This window comes from Phoca vitulina, unplaced genomic scaffold (genome assembly GCF_004348235.1).
Source record: "Phoca vitulina isolate PV1807 unplaced genomic scaffold, GSC_HSeal_1.0 scaffold36, whole genome shotgun sequence".
Lineage (NCBI taxonomy): Eukaryota > Metazoa > Chordata > Mammalia > Carnivora > Phocidae > Phoca > Phoca vitulina.
The window spans coordinates 15803686-15822197 of NW_022589739.1; the positions used below are offsets into that span (position 1 = coordinate 15803686).

Genomic DNA, 18512 nt, shown 5'->3' on the forward strand with positions numbered 1-18512 from the left:
CCTAGGTAGTGGATATATAGTTATTTGCTTGTTATTCTCTAATTTTAAAAAATCTCGGAGCTCCTGGGTGGCACAGTTGGTTAAGCATCCAACTCTTGATTTCGGCTCAGGTCATGATCTCAGGGTCTGGAGATGGAGCCCTGCATTGGGCTCCTCTCTGCAGGGAGTCTGCTTACCCTCATCCTCTCCACCTTCCCCCACTCACACACACACACACACACACACACACTCTCTCTCTCTCTCTCTCTCTGAAATAAATAAATAAATCTTTTTAAAAAATCTTTAAAAATAAGGGCGCCTGGATGGCTGAGTCAGTTAAGCATTGGACTCTTGATTTCAGCTCAGGTCATGATCTCAGGGTTCTGTGCTCAGGGTGGAGTTGACTTCTCTCTCTCTCTCTCTTAAATAAATAAATAAATAAATAAATAAATAAATAAATAAATAAATAAAAAAAATCTTTAAAAATAAAAAGAAAAGGTGACAGATGAATTGTATAAACATCAGGAACAAAGATGTGGGAATGGTTATTGTAAGTTGAGGATCAGCTGGGAAATATTTTTTAGCAAATGAATCAAGAACCAATTTGTATTCATTTAATAAATATTTACTGGGCTTTTACTGTGTGTAAGCAACTGTGACATTCAGCTTGGGACTTATACTTGAAATCACTATGTTTTGGGGTTTTTTTGTTTGTTTTTGTAAAGAGCATCTCAATATGTTGGTACATGTCTTCAGTGTTCTGTAGGATAACTTCCTATATGTCTACAGTAAGGTCTACATTTTATTTTTATTTATTTAAAGTCTACATTTTAAATGAGATCACTTCCAACACGATATCCAAATTTGGTGAAAAACCTCCATAACCATATTTTGCATGATTTTAAAAACATGTCTGGCCCCATCATTTGGCTAAGTAAAATTCATAAAACAAGTTTTATTCTTACCTCTGGTGGGAGTGTTATCAGAACCCTGACCCCTAAATTATATTATTTTTTCTTGGAATAGTAATTGTATACAGTTCTTAAATTATGACATACATGTGTATCTGGTTCTGGAGTGTAATAACGTAAAGAAAACCAATTGCAGTTGAAAGTTTAGGCATATCTGAGATGTCGGTTCGGTTCCAGGCCACCGCAACAAAGTAAATATCGTAATAAAGCAAGTGACATGAATTTTTTGGCTTCCCAGTGCATATAAAAGTTATGTTTACACTACTGTAGTCTATTAATTGTGCAGTAGCATTATGTCTTAAACCAATGTATTAATTTAAAAACTTTATTGCTAAAAATGCTAACCATCATCTGAGCTTTCAGCGATTTGTAATCACTGATCACACATCACCATAACAAATATAGTAATAATGAAAAGGTTTGAAATATTGTAAGAATTACCAAAATGTGACACAAAGACACAAAGTGAGCAAATGCTGTTGGAAAAATGGTACCAACAGACTTGCTTAACACAGCATTGCCACAAACCTTCAATTTGGGGGAAAAAATGGTGGTATCTGGGAAGCACAATAAAGCAAAAGCACAGTGAAGTGAGGTATGTATGTATCAACCTTGGTGTAAGACCTGAGTTAGCTCTCCTCCTTCTCACTCTAATCTTGGTCAAGTCGCACTCCAAGCTTCGATCTGGGGAAAGAGTATCAGTTTGGGGTTTGTCTGCATGTAATGGAAACCTCAAATTAACAATGACTTAAACATAAAATTTTATTATTGCACATAAAAATCCAGGGATCAGTAATCCAGGGCTGGAATGGCAGTTCCATAAAAGCTTCAGAAAATCCAGGCTCCATGAAGCTCTCTGCTCTGCCATCCCTAGGGTGTGGCCCTCATCGTACCAAGGTGGTTGTTGGAGTGTCAGTCATGATTCAACCATCAGGAAAATGAGCACTCTTTCCTCCTATAAGGACTTTCACATTCTCCAGCCTCCACAAGAGACTGAGGAATCTATTTCTTCTGAGGGCAAGGAGGCCAGAGAGGTGTGTACAGAAAAGGAACAGAGAAAACAGAGTGTGGGAAATCATCCAAGAAATAATGTGAGAAAAATTCCAATAATTGAAAGACTTGATTTCAGATTGCAAGAGCCCACTGAGTGCCCAGCACTGTGGTATTTTAAAATGCTGGAGGTAAAGTGAAGATCCCAAAAGCTTGCAAAGGGGGATAAATACATACAAAGGAATAGGAGTTATCGTGTCTGACTGCTCAAAGGCACCACTGAAAACTGCAAAGCAGTGGGACATGCCCTCAACAGACCGTGGTGGGAGAGTCATTCGTATGACCTAGATTTATATATCTGTCAGACCATCAGTCAAATGTAAGGCTAGAAAAAAGACTTCTCAGACATGAAAGTCCTTTAAAAAACCTACCTCTGCACCTTTCCTAGGGAGCTCTGGGAAGATGTGCTCTATTAATACAGGGGAATAAAGCAAGTAAAAGGAAAACATCGTTCAAGGAAAAGAAGGGATCTCAGGATGATGGTGAAGGGAATTTGTAGCTTTTCAACTGGCCTAGTGAGCAGGAGGACTAAGGATTCCAAGAAAGAGTTGAAACGGATAGAGTATCTGATGTATTTAACTATATGAAGAAGGAATTTTCGTGGCTTTTAGGGAGTCAGGGACTGAATTAGGGAGAGGTATACATCGATAAATTTAGCAAATGGACAAACTCCGGGAAGAACCAAGTTTAAAAGAAGGAAGATGTAAATATTGTACATTATGTAGCTTAGCTCAAAATAATAATTATGTGCTTTTGATGCTATAATGTTACATATTGATTTAACCAAAAGTTGTAGTGTTGACCCTGTTGAGAGAATGGGAGGAAGGGGAAATGTGGGTGTTTGGGGACAAGATGGGGAAGCAACGTGTAAGAGAGCTAAATCCTCATCTTCCCCAGCAGGTTGTCAACAGATTATTTTTTAAACCATGGAATTAAGAAACAGGAATATAGGATATTAATTAGATATATGTAAGGTAAATAAGCAAGGGGAAAAAGCAGCTTAAAATGTTGAGAATAATTGGCTCTGGGATCTAGGAATTGAGGTAGAGTTAAGGTATTAGCTAATAAGCATGCAAACTGATGTTTTTACTATCAGGTTTGTAGAGAAATTTGACTTTTTAAACCATGTATAAATATTATTTTAATAAAAATAACATTAATTTCCATGTGCTTCATTTATACAAAATCTTTTTATTTGTGAACCAATTTAATACAATTCAGTGAACATTTATTCAGTGCCTGTTAGATTATTGTACGAGAGAGACATGTAAATATGTGATTGTAAAACAAAGCTCCCAAATGATGCATAAATACTGATATATCTTTTGGAAGCACCATCAGTTCTGATCTGGGAGTCGGGAAAACCTAGAGTAGATAGAGGTTTTGCATTGGACCTCAAAGGATGAGAGGAATTTGAATGGGAGATTAAATGCCAGCTGTGGCCAGAGTTGTCGGGTCCCACCATGACTGGAAGAGTTAATGTGTGTAGGAAAGAAGTCTGGTAGAGCTGTGGGAGGCTGTGTTGACTTCTCTGCCTTTCCTAGACATTTCTATTAGTCATTTTTTCCTGAGGATTTACTCCTCCCTGCCCTATCACCCAGACACTCTTAATTTTAGTATTGACTTTACCATGCTGGGGTAGGTGGTGGTTCTCTCTCTGCTGGCACCCCGCCTCTTAAACTTTTGGTCTAATTTAGAGAAGGATAAGGGAAGGGAGAAGAAAATCTTGCTTTCACCTGGCTGGATGTAGATTCCTGAATGTAAAGATGGGAACTCTCTTCCCTGACCTCACAGGCGGCTAGATATGGCTGTTACCTTTTTTGAGGTCCTGAGATGAGACAGTCACTTCTGCAGTTTGAGCATAATTCTTAGAACCCTCGAGAGTAATATAGGACATATTTAATTGTTTGCAAAGAAAACTGAAATAATTTATTCCTGTTATTTGTCACAAGTGCTCTTCAGAAGTAATTATGCAAGTGTGTGTGTGTGTGTGTGTGTGTCTGTGTGTCTGTGTGTCTGTGTGTCTGTGTGTGTCTGTGTCTGACATCCTCCAAATTTAGCTTTTTGTGCTCTGGATTTGTTTTATATTGTTGGGTCCGTAAGAGGAAAGGCTGACTTAGAACTAAATAGCAGAGCTAAACCATGTTTTATACCAAATTAGAAACAGGTGAAGGTAGTTAAATCCGGCAAGCGCTTACAAAAGCTTTAGACTCAAGTTTGTATTAAAGGCAGGTGGTTATATGTACAATAAAAAGCAGTCACCAGCACACCAGCTTATTGATACATATGTGATTGATCTTTTTGGATAAAAACAAGGAGGAGTTAATAAATCACTGCACATAGCTATAAAGATGTTTGGGCTTGAAAGCCTAGCCTGTAAGAGCAAATGTGGACCCTGAAGGAAATTTATGAAGCATAGATCCTTTTAGCTTTACTTAACAGCTAACATCTGACTGACCCAGGGGGACCATGGAAATTTATTGCTGGGCCATTCAAATATTTAAGCTGTTGTGTGATGTAGAACAGGTAAAGATTAGCCCAATAACAAATATGAGGCTATAAAATAAAATGAGATTTCGATGACTTGTAAGTACTTGTCAGAGGTCAGCTCTAAATGACTGGTCAGAAATGGATAAAACTTGTTGATAATTAAAGCAGATTGATTATGACAACCTAGATGTTAGCATTGGTTGCTGTCAGATCAGCGAGCCTTGGAGTTTCCTCCTCCTGTGAAATCCATACATTAACAGAATGACTTTTAAGGGCCACTAGATTATCTTTCTGTGCTCTGAAATTGGGTAAAATGATGAGTTGAAGTGATTCCTTTTGCAATTTCAGAATTGAAATATGTCTTTCTCAAATATATTCTAAATATATGGAATTCCTAGACAGCATATTTATTTTAGAAAACTCACTTTAGTTAACTTATATATGTAATTTTGAGCTTTGACATCTAGAAAGCACATAGAAGTTTTTAGGCTTTATGATAAATGATCTAAAATGAACCTTTAAAACTTAAGTAATTAGCAAATTTATGTACCCAATTATTGAAAAATCAGTTTAGTGAAATTAAGTGGATATTTCAAAAACTTACGGGTTTATTTCCATATTTGGTATCCACTCTTCTTTATGTATAAATCCCCAAAGTAATAAATATACGTAATGTTGTTGCTAGGACTTTAGAAGTTACATTTTGGATTTTAATGAGGTCTATAGTTATTGGTGTTAACAATCTCTGCCTTTTCGACTTAGCTATAATAAACCCAAAATGTTGTCATATAAAAGCTAGATTTGGGTGGTTTTCAAGGTGCCAGCTTCTCCAGGCAGTTGATGAATTTGGTAATGATTTGCTTCATGAACATCTGATTTGTGAGATGAAGAAGGAAGTCCCATGAATTTTTATAGAAATCTTGAATAAATGAAGTTTACAAAATAACACAGATTCACAAAATGGGTTTATTACTAGAGGGGGAGAATGGTGTAGAATTGAAAGCATAGGATTAGGGGTCAAACAGGCATGGGTCGGAATTGTAGCTCTACCATCCATCTATACATTCACTCCTCCATCCATTCCACAAGTAAATATATTCCAGATGCTGTGCTCTAGAAACTGGGGTACAGTATTAAGACTTAGCCTCACATTTTTCATTCTTATGAAAGATTCAAAGGAATAAACAAGCAATTACAATACAATATAAAAGGTACTGTGTTAGTGTACAGGGTTCTGTGAGGACATAACTAATCCAAACTCAGGGCAGGGGTGAGGTGGAGTAGAGTGGGATTGGTGGTTGTAGTTGAGTGTTAAGAAAGACTGTGACCGTGGGCACCTCAGTAGTGCCTATAGGACAGTCATATTGTATGGATAATGTATGTTTAATGGGATACCTGATGCATACTATATATTCAGTAGAACACAATCCAACATCAGCATCGGTATTGCTGTTGTGTTGGCCGTGCTCACTGGGTCTTTTACTCTAGTGCTGGAGGGCACTGCTTCCTATTAATCCCCAGTAAACACCATTCTGTAACTTGAAATTTCCTTCCCCAAAAAAATTTTTCTTTTGAGCAGAGCTCAAAGCACTTTCTAAAAATAGGAATTGGCTGTCTAGGTATATTAAGGTTAAGAAAGAATGATGAAAATATTTCTCAATCTTAAAATCTTTATTGTTTTTTTAATTCACAGGGCTATGTATCATTAGATACTTGTTTTCAATATTTATTTTTTAAATTTATTCTTTATTCATTTATTTGCAGGTATTTGTTGAATACCTACTGTGGATAAGACTCTGAGTTTAGCACTTATGTTCTCAAGGGATTTATAGTGTAATAGAGAAAATAAGAGTTTTGTGTAAACAACTAAAATATAGGATAGAAAGTACCAGGTGCATAAGAATACTTTGTGATTTCAAGAGGCAGCAAAATGAATAAAATATGGTATCTCCCATTGTGGTACTTAGAGATAGGTGTGGGAGAGGTGAGGCCGGGAAATAAGGCATAGTAGTAATAATAATTGAATGCCTACTGTATCCTAGTAACTGTGCTTGCTCTTAGATTTTTTGTTTAATTCAATTCTTACAGCAGTCCTGAAAGATTGGTATTATTAAACCCATTGTAGAGATTTGGAAACAGGTTCTAGAGCATTACGCCTAAGTTCACACTATAAGTAAATAGCAAAGCTTTCGGAATCTGAGCCTATGCCTCTCTGACTTCAAAGCCAGACTTTTATAACTCTGACTTTCATAACTTCAAAGCCTTATGTCCCCCTTCTATTTTTCTCATTCTCTTTCCCCCACCCCGAAATAGGTACTATAATTGAATACATTATTTTGATATACAACATTGAGCACCTATTATGTTCCTAGCACTGATAAAGAAGTGGTTTACAGATAATATGCCATTTGGTGCACTGATATATTTAAACAAACCTGTATTATGTGCACACTTTGGGAAGTTGTCTTCAGAAATTTTAAATGGTCTTTTTTCCAAATTCCTGTTCCAGATGGAAAAATCTTCTGGCATTACCAAGTATGGTAGGTTTATGCACCTTGCATGTTTAATTGAAGGATTTTGTGGGGGTCTTTTAACATTTGCAGATTTTGTGGGAAACAGGTGCTATTAAACCCAGGCAAATAGAAGATGGCTGTTAATGTTGTGGAATGTGATTTTGATTTACTTGGCAGAATTTTTATTTTACAAAACTGACTATTAAAAAAGACATGGTTTCCATCCTTTAATTTTGTCCTGTTCACTGAAATTTGCCTGTAGACTATTTTTCAACAGTTCCCAAAAGGGTGTGGAAAAACTGGAAGGTTTCTGCAAGGAAATTGATACTGAGTTCTTTAACAATTTCCACAACCCTGCAGCTTACCAAGTAAAAAAAATGGGGATTATTTTTAACCTTCTTACTGAAATTATTTGGAATTCTATTTCCTTGAAATTCCATTCTCTTTTTAGTACAGCTGTAAAGAACTGTATTTAATATTAGCAAAGAAAATAATCTGATGTAAATCTTTTCATTACATGATTTCTCCTTTAAAAATTTGTGATGGCATCTTATTACCTGTAATATCAAATGTAATCTCTTTTGACTGGCATATATGATCTCCTATTATACACTCTCCCTTTTCTTCCCCCAAAGCAAGAGGGGGGGAAAAATCACTCTTCTTATTATTCTCCTGTAAGAACTTTTGTCACCCTCTGCCCATGAATTATTTCTACGTTGTTAGTTTTTGTTTGCTGCTTCTCCTCTAATCTATTATCACTGTCCTTACTTCCCTCCTAGATCTTTCCTCTGTGCTTTCTGAAACCCTTCTTCAGTGATTATAATATACACAAGCTTTCAACCCCTTTATATATTATTGTGTATACAACTAAGATATACCACTGAATATACAACTGCTTGATGTAAGTAGATTACATCAAGCAGTTTACCAATGGCTTTCTCCTAAAAGTATCACTTACCCTAGAACCTTCTTAATGGGAGACTGTTTCTTGTTACACCTCCCATAACTCTGGGTCTAAAGCAGCTAATATCCACTGTATTTCCTGGTATCAGTTTAAAATCATTTCTCAGTGGCATGTACCTAGTGTTTTTGACACTTGGAGTGGATCACTTTTTATTTATTTATTTATTTGGGAGAGAGAGAGAGCGAGCACGAGCAGGGGGAGGGGCAGAGCAAGACGGGGAGAGAGAGAGAAGCAGAAGCAGACTCCCTGCTGAGCACAGAGCCCGATGTGGGGCTGGATCTCACAACCCTGAGATCATGACCTGAGCCGAAATCAAGAGTCAGGTGCTCAGTGGATCATTTTTACTACTGTTTTCTCTATATGATAAAATTATGTTTAGGAATGATGATGAAATGAAACAAATAATAATGGCAAAAAAAGAAAAGCAGAAAATTGTCTTTGAAAAATGTGTATGTATTTACTCTTATTGAACACAGTTTTGGTGCGTTCATCTTCAAAGAACAATTTTAAAAGTTTGTATGTCACTGTACCTTGTTTAAGGCCAACTGCAGTATTTTTATATCCGAATAACCTTATCTAAAACTCTACACCAGAAAAAACTCAGAAAAGAAATTATATGTTGCCATCATTGTTTATTTTGAATCTACTATTTAAACACAGGAATATGTAGCATGGAACAGTTTGGAGACACAGATTATGCCCAGAGCATTCCAGACCATTCAAAATGTAGTAGAAATGGAAGTGTATAGCTTCGTCCACTTTGTTGGGCTGACTGTATAACTGGGAGCTCTCTGAACTAACTTCCATACAGATAAAATTTTTATTAGAGTGTGAATAATGACAAAAAATCCTGATTTGAAGCTTACATGTATATTGAAATTAAACAGTCACTGCAGAAATTGTTTAGAAATTAGACCCACAAAAGATTTTTTTCTGGGAAAAATGTTTTATCATTGACATTGTTTAGATTTGTTGGCTCACAGTGATAATAAAACATGGACCAATTTTTTATCTATTTTATGATCATTTAAAAAGTCTCTATGGATAATGTACCCCCTTATAGACTAGCCCCATCATCCTGCCCCTGGTAGGCCACTGTCATTACTCTTCTATCGTAGTAGCTTCTTACTCATAGCTTCTCTCTTGTCAATATCCTAAATGCCCTATCTCATCATTCTTATCTCTAATCCACTTACCTACTGGAAAAACAGTCACACAGAAAGAGTGGTAGCAGTGTATATTCAGAGTCATCCATCGCAGTTGGAGCAATACATCCTAGATACCTAGTTCTCCTGCTGTGTGACTATATCAAACCTTTTCTCCTTTTTCCCCATTCCCAATTTTCCCTTTCATGCTTGATAAATTGCCTCATTTCTGATTTTACAGAGAAAACAGACCTATCAAATGAGAATACCTCAACTTTCCACCAAAACACTTCAAAACGTTTTATGGTCAATAAAAAGTTTTAAATAAAAAAAATAATAAGTTGACATTTGAACGTACGTTAAAAAAAAAATTCCTGTATTATCATCTCCATCATCCTCAAAATGCCCTCTACTTCCTTGACCCTGACCCAGCCCTCCAGTCCTTCAGCTGGATCCTCTGAAAGTGCATCTGTATAATCAACAAACTCTCCTATATCTTCAGGCTCTTATCAGAGTTCAGCCTACCTCTTGCCCTAACTGAACCTGAATTTTCTCTGAGGACCCCACTTTTCCTATAGCCTTTCCACTGGTAGTTATTCATTTTTTTTAAATGCTAGGTATTCAGATTTACGAGGTGAGGTTAGTGTGTTCTTGCTCCTCATTGCTTTTTCTAGATTCTCACTTCTCTATTCTGTCGGTAAACATACAAGAACCATTCTCCTTTGAGACATATACTCTTCAACTATACCACTCTTTCCCCTACCAGTCTCTCAGTTATGATGCCCTTACCCATATATTTTGGCAACTGAGAAACAGAGAAAGCAGAGAACTTAGGAAAGAGAAATACTCTTTCTCTTTATTCAGAGTCTTGCTATTATGGGTTAAATTAACACCCAAGTGGATGATTCATCCAACACCCTGGCGTCTCATTTTTCTTGATCTTTGTCACCAGTGACCTCTTGCATTTCATTGTTTTCACTTACTCTTATGGTTCACATAATCATTTCAGTTCACATCCAAAATCTGATTCGGGCATCTTCCTCTCTTATGACTACTTCCTCTTCTTCTGCTCATTCGTTCAGCCACTTGTTCATTGCTCCTCTTGATGACCTTTAGACCCTGGCCCCTTTTTCCCAGTTTAGATGTTATGGCCCATTATTTTAGTAACACCTTTGTCTTGCCCCCCTGTGGCGTTTTGTCATCTTTACAACCCTGCTGTCCATTTTCTCTGTACTTGCGGCATCCAAGCAGATGTCTAGAGGAAGTCACACAATAGCATTCTTATAAACTCATGATGAATAACCACTTCTAGGCTCCCAGTAGTGCTCAGCCGTTCTATTACATTTCTTTGTTCAAGTTGTTCTGCCATTTGATCAAGCTCCTATCTGGTTCGGCAAAGCAAACATTAAGAGTTATCCATGATCCCTCCCTCTCCATTACTCTTCACTTCCAACCCATAACCAAATCTTTATGATTTTATTTCCTCAAAGCCTTCTAAATTTAGTCTTATTTTTACCATTTCTAAAACCACCACCTTAGTCCAAGCAACCATGATCTCTCCCCTAGATTACTGCAGCAAGCTGATCTCTCCTTCTCCAAACCATTTTCCGCTGTAATCAGCGCTAATTTCTTCAAAATGCAAATCTATCATCATCAGTCAAGTTCAAAGAGAAAGTATTCATTTAAGAAGGAAGGTATCAGATATAATTCTGAGCAAGTTACACCTTTGTTTAAAGTCCTTCCGTGGTTTCTTGTTTCTCTTAGGAAAAAAGTCAGACCATGATAGACTATGTCTAGAGGGTAGAGGGCCCTGCATAATTTCCCCTCCTATCCAGCTTCAGCTTTATCTCTTAGCACAAGTCCCCTCAGCCTTCCTTCCAATCCTTGAGGCGGCATACTCCTTCCTGACACTGGGGCCTTTACATATGCTGCTTTCTCTAATTGGAACATTCCTTCCCTTAGCTTTTACCCATCTTTGAGATCTCAGCTGGAGTGTCACTTTCTTTCACAAGTCTTCCCTGACTCTTAGTTTTTGTCTGGCTCTTTTCTGGGATAGCGTTCTTTCCTTCTGAGTACTTAATGCATAAATTATCTATTTGTTAGCATGATGATGTGAGCGATGCCTGTGTACCCCATTGGACTCTCGGCTTCATTGTCTGTGTTTGCTCACCCTCCTGTCTCTGCCGCTGGCACTATAGCTGGCACCGTGTGAGTTCAGGGAAAAGTTGTCACATGGATAAACTGTATCCAGCCAGGCTCTTGTCACTTTCCTGCATCCTTCCTGTTACAATGGGAGCGTTGTCCCACCTGCCATCTTAAGACGGATCTCCCTCCTGCATCCTCACTTGTAGGATGGAGAGCCTGTCCGTCTCACCTTCTCAGGAAGTTTTGCTATGCTTCACCCTGTCCTCCTGTTACTGAGCTCACCTTTCTCTGTGCCAAATTCTCATCAGCTCCATTTGCCCACTTTTTCACTCCTGAACTCGTACCAGCCTTCCTTCATCTCCCATTACTTCATTTAAACTTGTGTTTACCATATTACCGAATCTACCTGCCAATGAACTCTTATAATTACACCCATTAGACATGTTTTCATGTCCATTATGCCTAATCTGTCAGCTGCATTTGACTATTGATAATATCTTCCTTCTTAAATTAACACTTTCTCTGAGCTTTTTTGGTGAGGCACTTGGTTTTCCTCAGATCTTTCTGACTAGTCCTTTTCTGGCTGCTCTTCATTTTCTCCATCCCTTGTTGATATTCTCAAGGCTCTGAAATAGCTATCTTCTCTATGATTTCTCTAGGCCATCTCATTCATATCTATGGCTTTAGTACCTATCTCAATTATTTTTTTAAAGATTTTATTTATTTATTTGACAGAGAGAGAGAAGAGCGCACAAGTAGGCAGAGCAGTAGGCAGAGGGAGAGGGAGAAGCAGACTCCCCGCTGAGCTGGGGGCACGATGTGGGGCTTGAACCCAGGACGCTGGGATCACGACCTGAGCCGAAGGCAGATGCTGAACCGAGTGAGCCACCCAGGCACCCCCATCTCAATTTTTATAATTCCTTAATATTTTTATCCCAAATTGCTCTTCTAACTTTATATATAATAAAATTGTATATGACACATATATTTTATATATATTATATACATAAATAACATATATCCTTGTTCCACCTCTAGTGTTTCCAGTCTCATTTCATAGACACCACCATCTACCTACTTACTCAATCAAGACCCCAAATGGCCACCTTTGACTCCTCCCTCTTCACCACCTTTACAACCAATCTGTCACAAAGTCCTTTCAGTTCCACCCATCAATTATAGCGCAAATCTGTTCACATATATTCCTCTCCACTACTGGAATCCTAATCAAAACTGTCACCATTCTGTCCTAGACCATTGTAGTAGCCTCCTACCCAGGTCTTGTTCCCCTTTATTTATTACATGGTAGCCAGAGTGCTCTTTACGAAATAGAACCCCAATCCTATCACTGCCACACTTAAAAAAGTCTTTAATTATCCTCCCATTGTCCTTAAGGATATAGTCGTGATGTCTTATGGTTTATAGGACCCCACCCTGTCTGGCCCCTGCTGGCCTCTCCAGCCGAATCTTCTAGCACTGAGCCCTCACTCTGTTTCTCACGCCAGCCCCTAGCTGTCTGTTTTAATGCCACCTGTACTTTTATCAACACTGAGATGACAACCTCATTCTGTCACTTGCTTAGGCCAACAACTGTGAAGTTCTCCTTGAATCCCCTGCCTCTCAGACCTTATATAAGATCTGCCAACCAATCGTGTTGGCTCTGTCTACAAAATAGGAGAATTCAGCTACTTCTGACCACTTCCACAGCTATTATCCTGATTTAAACCACCCCCTTCTCTTGCCTGGATTCTTGCAGTGGCCTCTCCACGTTTCCTTTCTTGCTCCCCTGCAGTTTGTCCTCACAACCCTCCAGAGCTTCCCCTCATTCAGAGTAAAAGCCAAAGTCCTTATTGTGACTTGTAAGACCCAGCATGATCCGGACGGACCCTTTACCTTGCTGACTTTATTTCCTTTCCCTTTCCCTCACTCTACTGCAGCCATTTCCCATCCTGTACGTATGCCTGTGGTCTGCCTTAGGGTGTCACTGCATTATCATCAACTTGCAGTGACACAGAGATAAGGCTTTAGGGATATTATACAACTCAGTAGAAAAATGTGAGTTTCTTTTCTTTAGTCGTGATGAAGTGAAACAGTCTCTTTTCCTCTGCCAGGTGGAGGGAAAGGGAGATGAGCGTTTCTAGGAAGTGAACAGAGGCAGAGAGTGATGAGCTTCGTGTGTTCATGAGACTGTGAGGAAACCACTTGAGCATAATAAGTTGCACATAAATCAGGCAGACAGGTCAGATCGCTTAGGCCTGGAAAGCTGGGCAGAGGAGTGGAATTTGAAGACAATAAGTGATTAGGAAGCAGGGCTGAAAAGCAACATGATAAAAACTTGTACTTAAGAGGATAAAGAATAATATTGGCTTCTAGTGAGTAGACAGGAATGCTGCTAAAACATCCTACAATGCGCACAACAACAAAGAATTTTCCAGAGTGGCAGTGGAATGGAGAGATAAGAATGTTTCACAGGAAAAATGACTTGTTGACTTGGTGAATCATTGCATATATAAAAGGCAAAGAAGGTGGGTAAAAATTGAATGTCATTCTAAGCCTGAGTAACTGATAAAAGTGGTGGTAGAAAACTAATCTGAACAGGAGAAAGTATGTTAGTTTGAAGTAAAGTCATGACCTCAAAACGTTGAGTATGTATTGTCACATTTTCTACAAATGTATTGAGCAGAATTGATCTTAATATACACAATAAAAAAATTTGAATTAACTATACCATAGCCTTATCCCCAGCTGAATAATTAAAGAACCAGACCTTGATGTGGGGTTCTGAAGGTGAAGGCAAGAAACTGTCACCAATTTGGAGTCCTTTATAAAAATGTCTAGGTTGGGGAGAGGGTAGTGCTTTTAATAACTGTATCTTTTTAAAGTAAGAATGATTTAAAATCACTTTCTTTTACAACTTTTTTCCAAATCGAGTGAGATATATTCTTCATGTATATACACATACACACACATATAAAGTAATTGATGTGTGTGTGTGTGTATGTATGAATTCATATACATATGAATCTCTTTTTTTCTCATTCCATTTACTAGCACCTCAGTAGATACACTTTGCATCCTTAGCTGTTGCCTATCATGATGACTCTTTGGCATTATGGTCTTGAAATATTTTCTTGGTTCCTGAAGGAAAGATGAAGTTATATTCAGTATATTTAGTTTTGCTTATTCAATATTACAGAATCTTGGAGATGGAGGAGGTATACTTCATTTAGTCTAATGAGTCATTCAGTGTTTGATTCCCTCTCCACACACACACCCCTGTGTCAGTTTCTAGGGCTGCTGTAACAAATTATCACAGACTTGGTGGTTTCAAACAGCATAAAGTTATTCTCTCATAGTTCTGGAGGCCTGAATTCCAAAATTAAGATGTCAGCAGGGTCACACTTCCTCCACAGGCTCTCTGGGAGAATCTTTCCCTGCCTTTTCCAGCCTCTAGTGGTTCTAGGTATTCCTTGGCTTGTGGCTAAGTAATTTCTGTCTCCATCTTCACATGACCTTCTCCTCTGTGTCTCCCTTATACAGACGTGTATTGGATTTGGGCCCACTCGGATAATTGAGGATGATCTCTTCTTAGGATCCTTAACTTAATTGTAACCCTTTTTCCAAAAAAGATCACATTCACAGAATTTGGATATGGACATAACCTTGTGGGGGCCACCATTCAGCCTATTACGCCCCCTGCATATATGTCCACTCTTTGTTGTTCAGCTTCTGATTGGCTGCCTCTACCCAGGATATTTTGGATTTTGACTAACTGTGGGGTGAAATCAATTTTCCTGTAACTTTTATCATTAACTTCGGTTCTCCCTGTTTGACACCATGGGAACAAAAACAATTATTTTTCTCTCTGGAAGTCCTTCATCTGTTTTCTGAGACTTCTGTGCTCCAGACTAAACATCTCTGGTTCTTTCAGCCATTTCTCTCAGAACCACAGCTCCCATTCTTCTAGTGATCTTGGTTGTGCTGCTTCTCTAAAGCACTCAGAGGTGATAGAAAGAATACTGAATTTTTTTTTTTTTTTTTTTTTTAAAGATTTTATTTATTTATTTGACAGAGAGAGAGACAGCGAGAGCAGGAACACAAGCAGGGGGAGTGGGAAAGGGAGAAGCAGGCTTCCCACAGAGCAGGGAGCCGGATGTGGGGCTCGATCCCAGGACCCCGGGATCATGACCTGAGCCGAAGGCAGACGCTTAACGACTGAGCCACCCAGGCGCCCCAAGAATACTGAATTTATAATTGAAGACCTAATACTCCAGTCATGTCTCTTCCACTGAGTAGGTGATCAGGGCAAATCAGTTTCTTTAACAAAAACTCTGGACCACTCTACTTCACTTCATGCTTTTTATAGTCAAATGAGATTATTATAAAACCTATAATAAACATAACCTATAAGAAGTTCCCAGTTGTTTATCTATATGCTTATAAAAAAAATTAACTCCCAGAACTGAGCATAAATCTCTCAGTATAGTCTGACCCAGTACAAAATAGTTGCCAGTAGCATGTTTCCTGATTATCTGCTCTGTTTCTGTTAATACAGCCTGGGATCACAATAGCTTTGTGGTAGTCATGTCATAATTCTTTATTCATACTGAAATTAACTATGTACTCAAGAGCTCCAAATCATCTTCACACATAATCTATTTATTGCTTTTATATTCATTGATATGTACCATGTAGAGTTAGTGAACTTTTCAAACAGTTTGGAAATTTAATTTGAAATGAATTTAATATCAATCATTTTAATTGCCTTTTCTGTAAGAGTTTTATAATAGGGAATATATGGTTCTTCCTCCAGTTATTTAATGTAATACTCCGCTTTAATGAATCCTATTTGTGGAGCTAAGGACATTTTTCTCGTTGTACTTGAATGACCACGATTCTTATCTAAACCTTCTACAGTTTGCTAATGTGATTCTCTATCTATATTGAATTATGATGCCTTTGATTTGTATCTTATGTCCTGATGGTAATAGGTTTTACCCTTTAAAACGGATTTCATTTTTCTAGATTGCCTAATAGATCTGTAGATCCATGTACTTTTGCAAAGTGAGATGCATGTGTAATAGTTATAAGCTGTTATATTGTTGAGTTGAAGTGGCCCCTTAAGAATTTGAAAGCAATATAAGATAAGAATTCTGTCCTAATGTTTGATCTGTCTTAAAATTGTCCTATTTGAACCTTTGGCTTTAATCACTCTTCAGATTTGTTTTAACGTTAAGCACACACCTTGTGACTTTTTCTATAAAGAAGTCCTGATGAAGTAATAAAGTCCATGTTGTGATATCCATTTTTCAGGAATTTAGAGACTTGGCTTTCAGTGTGCTTATTTCAATGTACTGTTCTAACATTTAAAACTGTTTCTGTATTGATAACTTGAAAGTGGAGATATATGTGGGATTGGAGAGCTGTGCAGATAGTCTACATGTGATGGTTTATAGAATAACAACTACATAATACAGAGCTTTAGGACTCTAGTAGATTCCTTCCAGAGGGCCCCCGTGTTATTATGTCTTTGCAATCAGGTAGTTTCTTTGCAAGCTACCTCATACAAATTTGGATGATTCCCAAACACCCTGGGAAAGCCTAGTATTGCACTTTGCTTATCCTGAATTTGCTGTTATTTTTATGTATCTCAATTGAGGGCCATACCACATGGCCTAGTTTATTTTTTGCTGCTTCAGCTAAATACAAAGCTGTATCTTCTTGATGGATGTATGAAGCATTTGGTGTTCCTTAGTAGAGAATAAAGAAAGTTCATGATCTTGCTCAAACTCCAGTGCCTGTAATTTTATAGCGCAATGAATTTACCTTTTGGCAACTATATATAATCAACAGCTTTCAAGAATTTAATATAAAGGTTTTTTCAGGCGCCTGGGTGGCTCAGTCGTTAAGCGTCTGCCTTCGGCTCAGGTCATGATCCCAGGGTCCTGGAATCAAGTCCCACATCAGGCTCCCTGCTCAGCGGGGAGCCTGCTTCTCCCTCTGCCTCTCTCTCTCTGTCTCTTATGAATAAATAAATAAAATCTTTAAAAAAAAATTTTAATATAAAGGTTTTTAATTATTTCCTTTATTTTATTTTTCCTGGAAAACAATATCCACCAAACTGTATGGAGTGTATCTTTTCCTCGGGCAATTGAAATTAAGAATATCCACTAATTGTCACCTGCCATTCATTTCAATAGGATTATTTTATTTTTGAGAATAATCATATATTGCAAAACTAAGGAAGGTGAAGTTTTCTTCTTGATCGTATCTGAATTGTGATTGATCTGTGTTTGTGTGTTTATTTCAGAGGATAGAAATGTATGCTTAGTCTTGAGAATGGGGAAAATATGGGTAGAATATAACCTTTTCTTCTTCATTTGCAGGGATAGGAAAAAGGTAACAGTGAGGGAAACTTTAACTCATCATCTTGGTAGATCCACAAATCTCATGCCTTTGTTAATTCAGTGAGTCAGGTTAAAATGGAAAGTCTTATGAGAGCTCTGTGGCATGACATTGCCTTGGAGGAATAACATCCAAATAGCCACCCCTGTGGATGTGAGTGAATTTTGGATGAATTTTCACTCATTAATACTGTTGATTTGACTGGCCACCTTGAAAGAAACAGAAATCTTATATGTTACTTTCAAGTCTGATTTTTTTTTCCCTTAATCTTCTTTTCTATTTAATAGAAGTTGAGATGTCAGGCCCAAAGTATTAGAGGAAAAAGCTTTTAGGATCTTAATTTTAGGGTGGTAAACTTATGATATGTAAATATGAAACATAGCAGCCTCAACTCCTTGGGCTTAGTGGGTCACTTTTTTATGTATTAGTCCCTTGTTGCATGACCTACTCAATTTTTTTGAAAGTTATTTATTTATTTGAGAGACAGAGAAAGAGAGCACATGCATGTGGGGGGAGGGAGGGGGGCAGAGGAAAGGGAGAGAAGGAATCCCTAACAGACTCCCCACTAAGCACATAGAGCCCATTGCAGGGCTCAGATTCACGACCTTGAGATCATGACCTGGGCCGAAACTGAGAGTCCAATGGACGCTCAACCAACTGAGACACCTCAATTATTTTTTTTTTTTTTTAAACAAAGCAACCATTGATTTGATTTGACCAATTATGAAGATATTAAGATAATAGGTTGCAGTGACTATAACCAAGTGGTTTAGTCCAAGTCTCCAGATATTTATGCTGTATTCAAGGAACTTCTATCTTTGTCAACTTGGAGGTTGTTTTAGTCAAGCTT

General features: G+C 37.9%; 1 protein-coding gene across 2 annotated transcripts in view; it reads left to right on the forward strand.

Moving 5' to 3' along the window:
• The window catches only part of UVRAG (UV radiation resistance associated), a 320861-nt gene that overhangs the window by 222821 nt on the left and 79528 nt on the right, over window positions 1–18512 (forward strand). The gene's annotated exons all lie outside the window — the stretch shown is intronic.